Here is a 7,645-nt window from a genome sequence, read left to right as displayed (position 1 = left end):
TCGATGCGAGGGTCGCGGGTTCGAGTCCCACTATGACCGATGCTATATTGCCATTCGGCAAGGCATTAATTCACAATTGCAGCTCCTCGAGACATTAGGTTAATACATATTTCCCCTAAGAGTTGAGCGCTTCGCTTTAGCAAAATATTTCCCCTAAGAGTTGAGCGCTTCGTTTTAGCAAATTACCAGTACCGTAACCAAAAGGGATAGTATGAAACAATAAGGTAATATATAATCATATTTCCCCTTAAGGTTAAGTATATGCTTTTAGGGGAAATATATTTTACCTGTACCGTAACCAAAGGGGGAAATATGAGACAATAGGGTAATATATTATCATATTTCCCCTTATGGTTAAGTGTTATGCTTTAAGGGGAAATATATATATTACCCGTAAGGTAACCAAAGGGGGAAATATGAGACAATATGGTAATATGTTATCATATTTCCCCTTATGGTTAAGTGTTATGCTTTAAGGGGAAATATATATATTACCCGTAAGGTAACCAAAGGGGGAAATATGAGACAATAGGGTAATATATTATCATATTTCCCCTTATGGTTATGTGTTTATGCTTTAAGGGGAAATATATATATTACCCGCAGTGGCGTACCTGACATACCTCGTCGGGGGGGGGGGGGGGGGGGAGCGATTTGGACGAGTAAGGGGGGATGTGTGGGTGTGGAAGGGGGTGAAGGGGGACTAGGGGGTGTCCTAATAACACAGTAACAATCTGGTTGATATTAATATTTGCGATCGGGCGATTGCATATCTTTGGTCTATTTTGATTTAAAGCCACACTACACCAGTACTCAGAAATTGCTCCATCTCGAGTCCTGAACTACTCATATTGTTCCCATGAGCTCTCCCAGGATGCAACATTCTGATCTCGTAGTCTTAAAACATATGCCCACTTGAATGATTACAAATATATCCGCTACTCTTTTCAACACACACACCACTAATATGTTACCAATTAACAAAATGAGTATTGAACATTCCTGCTTTCTGATATAAAACCCATTATAGGTTAATTTACTGAAATACATACTGTCAATAATTGTGTTAAAAGGCATAGGGTCTATTTATTAAAACTAAATCTTAACCACTGAACCAAATGCTCACTGCTCGCGAGCCTCCTGGTGTAGTGTGGCTTTAAAAGAAAAAATTATCATTAAAAAAAATGTGAAATGTATTGAATTTTGACAAAATCAGTGGTTAACTTATCACTGGTAATGACAATGTTTCTATTAACGTACTTCTATTATTCCCGGGATTATTCCTCTTTGAAGAAGCTATTGACATAATTATTATGCTCCCAATTCTGCATTTATTTGGAGATGTAAAAAAGTGTATTTGACAATGAATTGAATTGAATTGATTTGCATTTGTTTCATTCCCACATGCACAATTAAAAGAATATTCAGAATATGCATCTATTCACTCATTGAAAATAAATGTAGTAAAGTGAGAAAAAAATTAAACAGTAAAATTGTGTATCACTAGATATAGGAAAAATCACTCACTGGGAGGAATGTCAGAAGGTTGAGGGAAATGAAATTGGAGGAAGATAGATAGGGGAACAGAGAGATAGGATACATACAGGGGCGGATCCAGCCGGCGGCGAGGGGGGGGGGGGGCAAATCGTGAGAAAATATTAAGCGGCTCGTCAGCGCCGTGTTCCGCGCTTGTGAGGACAGGGGGGAGTCTGAGAAGCTGAAGAAAAATCGAATTTTTAAACTCAATTCGTGCGATTTGGTGTATACTTTTTGCCAGGATATCATTTATAATCTGTGAATTTTTCCAGCATAAAATTATGATAAGCCTTGGATTTCTAGAGGGAAAAGACTGTTAACACAAGAAGCGGGACTATGTGTGCAGTCCTCATGGATATAGTACGCCGGTGTAACAAAAAGTCTTTGGGACACTGGTATTCGTGACACCGGTACCTCGGAAGACAACCATGTTGACACGGTACAGTTATCTAGTACCTCTTACACTTATCACTTGATTTTCAAAACCAGTCAGTACAAGACTAGTACAGTAGTTGGGATGGGCAGACAGCAATCACTGGCGTCGGGCTTCAGCTTCAAACACCTTACATCAGGCCCCGGGGAACGTTTTTCAAAGTGGGGGGGGGGGGAGGGGGAGGGGGTGGCTAAAGTATTTACGATCAGGTAGAGCGTAGCGAGCGAAGCGAGCGGAGCGTAAATTGGCGTGGGGTCCAGGGATAGAGCCCCCGGAAGCTCAGGGGTTTCAGCAGGCCAGGGGCGGCGGAGCGTCATTCAAAGTTGGGGGGGGGGGGGGGTGAACACCACCAACAAAAAGGGCACTTTCCGGGAAAAAGGGGGCACCTACAAAGGGAAACCTCTGAAAGCGAAAATATACAATTTTTTAGACATTGGTATATACCCCTACATTGTGAGTACATTATCAGGGATGATTTCAATGTTTGTTCTCTCTTTTCATGGTCCAAAATACTGTTTAAGCATATACATGTACTTTGCAGTTGGTTGTGATGGTTAGAAAATTCATTTGCGAGCGAGCAAAAATTTTGAGATTTGTGAAGTCGCAGTGCAAAAAATTACATGTTATAATGAAGAAAAAACGATCCTGATGGGGTTCTAAGCAAAATTTAATCATGAAAGACTGAAAAAATCTTAACATAATTATATCAACTTCAAATACGAGCGAGCGTAGCGAGCCAGATTTGGGTGATATTCAAGAAAAAGTTGCTCTTAGTCGCTTTAAATTAGGAGCACTTTTTATGGGGAAAGGAAAAGGGGGCACATATCAAAAGGGAAAAGGACACTTATTAGAAAAGAAAAAGAGCACATGTCAAAGTAAAAAGGGGGATTACCAGACCGTGAAAATGGGGCACTCCTCGCGCTTAATAAGGGGCACTCACCAGAGAGGAAAATGCACTTATGACAACGGAAAAAGTGCAATTATCAGATTAGGAAAATGGTACTAATTAGAAAGGATAAGGGGCAAGTGTAAAATAAAAGGGGCAATTATCAGAGATGAAAAGGGGCACTTAGTAGAAAATAAAAAAAAAATCTCACGCACAAATAATGCAAAGGTGGTGAGTAATTGCGTCCCGCAGGATACAACAAAAGTTCCCAGGTTGGTTTCCGGAAGCTGGAGAAGAATCATTTTCCCATCGTATACTGATTATAATTTTAATGTTTTACACATCTATCCAATCTGTCCATATAGTGTAACAGTAACGACCCATCTGTGACACTAATAAACGATGTGCATGAGACTAATTTTGTTCGGTATAATTTGCATATAATTATGCGCGGATTGAAAAAGAAAATTTTTGACCGACAGTTCGTCTTCTGCGCACCTGTACAACTGAATGGAGTGTTTTTACCCAGATTCTGGCGTTAAAAGTGTTTAATTTTACGAACAACTTAGGCTTTTACGATCGCTTTTACGGAACTGATTTTATTAATCCGCAAACTGCCGAACCCGGAAGCTTTGCCGAGATGCTTGACTATGCCTCCGTCTTTTTTGCTGAATTACGTTCGCTAAATCGTGCTTTTACGTAGGTAAATGTGGTCTCGCAATTTTGCAGGGAAAAAAAAGAATGAGTTTTTTGTCGGGGCCTTGCCCTTAGCTGGTTGCTTTCTATTTCTCTTTATAACATACTTCTTCAAAAAAAGAGGGAAGGGGAGGGGGGGGGGGGCTCGAGGCCCCCCCCCCCCCGAGGGGTATGCATCCCCCCAACTCACAAGGTGGGGGGGATGACATGTACAATCACCCCCCCCCCAGGTTTTAGGGAAGGATGTTTGCTTACAATTAAATTGAATTAACATGTTATAGAAATGATAGGAACAGCAATAATGATAATTATTATTATAACAACAACAACAACAACAATAATAATAATAATAATAATAATTATTATTATTATTATTATTATTATTATGATAAAAATATAATAATAGTTATCATCATCATCATCATCGTTAATGTGACTGAAATGACGATTACTATCGTGTGCGTGTGTGTGTAAAATTGATCCTCGATTTCTCGTGAACGGCAAATCATCCCCCCCCCCCTGGTGTAAGAACCTGTCTACGCCACTGGCCTATATACTGATAAGTGAGTGCCCTTTCCTTTCCTTTCCTTCCTTTCCTTCCCCCCCTTTTTTTTTTTGTTGTTGCTTGCTTGTCACTCGTCAGGGGGGGAGACTGCCCCCCTGCCCCCCCCCCCGTAGGTACGCTAGTGATTACCCGTAAGGTAACCAAAGGGGAAAAATGAGACAATAGGGTAATATATTATCATATTTCCCAATAAGGTTAAGTGTTATGCTTTAAGGGGAAATATATTACCAGTACCGTAACCAAAGGGGGGGGGGGGGGAGTATGAAACAATAAGGTAATATATAATTATATTTCCCCTTAAGGTTAAGTATTATGCTTTAAGGGGAAATATATATTACCCATACCGTAACCAAAGGGGGAAATATGAAACAACATGTAATCATATTTCGCCTTAGGTTATGTGTTAAGCTTTAAGGAAAGATATATATTACCCGGAACGCAAGATGGCGGGTGAGTGCCCACGTTGCTATGGCGGGAGCTACCTATGAATGTTATTGAGCGAAGCGAGCGAGCGCTTGAGCAAACAATTTAAAAATTTCATTAGAATGTGAGATTTGGGACAGCAAAAATATGAAGAAATGTCTCAAGATGACAATCATTTTATATAAAAAAAAAATATAATGAACAGGAAACACTTTTAGCACTGTACCTTGCTTGACTTTCGTTCGAGGGCAAAAACCTCTGTCCCACTTTCATCCAAAACGTAACCTTGCACAAGACATCACCGGGTAGATAGGTAAAATTACATTACGGTAAGCTTTCAATAAACCAAAGCCGGGGAAACTTTGACAGGCTGTTAAAAAATATTAATTTGTTATCTTAATTTTAGCTCATTTCTAGTGTAGTTTTAAACATTTCCATCTCCATGTTGATGTCAAATTATCGAGATGTTTAGCATAAACAAAAATCGTGATTACAGAGTTCAACTTCTCAAAACCAGCAAATTATATATATGTAGTTCTGGATCATGATGGATATAGCAATTATGCATTGATATGGTGTCCCTTACCCTGGGCCCCGTCAGGAAACAGCATCGTAGGTACTAGACTATACACTTTTCTATTCTGTGGAAAAGGCACTAAATAAAGATAAACATATCATAATACCAAAATATAATATAGAACATTATTATGTGTGAGTGTTTGCATGGTTTGTGTGCGCAGTATAGTATAGATCCTCCTTTTTTCTTCCTCGTTGTCCCCCCCCCCCACCCCTCCCCTTCTTCTGTATTGATGTCCATTTTTGCTGTTGCTTTTCCTGTTTCCCATTTTTATTTCTATCGCAAAGCAGCGACTTTGGTATGGGTTTCGTGCAGGCCATCTCTCCCTCACTCTCTCTCTTTTTTTTTTCTTTCCACTCTTTATCCATTTTGTCCTTGTTTAATATGGGTCGCGAAGGGTTTTTTTTTTATTCATTTCTGTGTGATTTAGTACAGTAATAAGTGGTTTTAATTTTTAGGGAGATGTAATCTACAAGCATGGCTTTTTAGCATCTCCCTCCCATTTCAAACAGGTATTATTTTTTGCAATCATGTAAATTTCGTAAAAATTCACATCAATTTTTGTTTATTATGTTACATATATATATTGTTCATTATTTTATGATTTCACTGTTTATCATGTGTATTTATTATAATATTTTTGTTGGAAATGGAAAATAAATGAAATTAAAAGAAATTCTAATCTACAGGGATTTTTTTTTAAAGCGTCCACCCAAAATGCAAATGAAACTGTACTCTAACCCCGTTTAAGGTTCAAAATTGCAGAATCTTGGAAGCACGCGGCTCCTCTCAAACTCGAAATTTGGTTAAAATATGATATACCCCACTCCCCCGCGGGGGCTACATTACATAATAAATAGGAAATAGACAGTTTTGAAAAAGTGTCCCTTTCTACTTTCATCATTATCATCACCATCATGCATTATCATCATCTTCTTCTTTCTCCTCTTCTCTTTTTTTTTTCTTCATTTAAAAAAAAATTTATAGGGGGCCGGCTGCTTCCCCTTTAGCGCCGCCCCTGTTTCAAACACACAGATACCAAATCACTGAAAAGGTCAATTTTGAAAGAAATGTCACTTCTTTCCTTTTGGATAAAAAAGGCAGTGTAGAGGAAACTGCAAATCATGTAACTCTTACGATCATTAATAACATGTATAGCCTAAAGTCTTGCAAATTCATGAAAATGATACATGACATTATTTTTTAGTACTAGTATCCGTTTCTCGACATATGTATATGCTCAATGATATGTGCTAGTTTGATAATTGTTATCTTTATAAATTGATAAAATTCAATTAAAAAGTGAAAGATGACCAGAAAAATGCACTCGGTGAAACTATCATTTGATGTAAACACTGTCCAGTTAATTGATAATACATACATCACCCGATAATCAAACAAGTGACAACTAAATTGAATTGAACTGAAACTTTAATACCAGTGTTGTTCAAAACATTATGTAACACAAGAATTTACAGCAGAATACAGAAAGATTGATAAAAATGACCCTAGATAAGAAGTTAATATTCCAAATTCAAGTAAATTCAATTCAATTCAGATTTCATTTAACACTTTCACACACAAAAATACAATACAGGTTACAAACATATTCACATAGAAATATAGATCATTAAAAAAATACAAAGAAATACAAAGAAACAGTTATTGCATGAAAAAGTGTAAGTACGGATTTCTGTAGAAAGGCAAATATTGACAGAAATCTACAACATAGATATACACATGTATATATGTATATATAAAGTGTACAAAAGGGAAAGAAAAAAGAAGGGACAAATGTACAAACAGACAAAGTACAACTTTGTTTGATATAATCGGGAATGCTGTTCCAAGTAACTGAACCTTCATAAAATATTGAGTTTTGAAAGACAGATGAGAGTATTTTGGGGTATGTGGTAATTGGAGGAATTTTGAATTAAATGACAATGAACATTGTAATTAAAATTAAAATATATTAAGTAAAGACCGAGGTAGAAGTTTCTTTGAGCATAAAAACATAAATATCCAAATTTGAAATTCATTAAAATCATATCTATTTAAAATAGGGGGCAGGACCCTGCACCTTTATAAGACAGGGTGCTCTACATGCATGTACAATACAATTACCTAGAGTATAGCTTATTTGGATACAAATATATGGCAGTTTTGAATGACATTAACAAAACTGAATATAAAACTTTTGGTATTCACCCATGTAACAAATTACAGTAAGTGTTCAGGGGTGTCGATCAATTTTCAGGATTGGGGATCGGGCAAAAATTTCCCAAGCTGACCAACCCCCCCCCCCCCTCCCCTCACACCACACACACACCCGGAAAACGTGGATGAGCGATACGATCGAGCTTAAGAAATTTGCAAATTGAATACGCATTCTGCCCGAGAAGCATTGCATTTAAAAATAGGCCCTATGCTCTTTTTATTGCTAGCGAGCGAGCCTGAGAATCTACGCATTTTGAAAGAGCATTTAACATGAATGCAAGCGAGTGAAGCGCAAGCAAGTATGAAACCACG

Source organism: Lytechinus pictus, chromosome 16, assembly GCF_037042905.1.
Source record: "Lytechinus pictus isolate F3 Inbred chromosome 16, Lp3.0, whole genome shotgun sequence".
Taxonomy (NCBI): domain Eukaryota; kingdom Metazoa; phylum Echinodermata; class Echinoidea; order Temnopleuroida; family Toxopneustidae; genus Lytechinus; species Lytechinus pictus.
The sequence above is the reverse complement of the archived record's forward strand: the minus strand, read 5'-3'. Positions refer to the sequence as shown.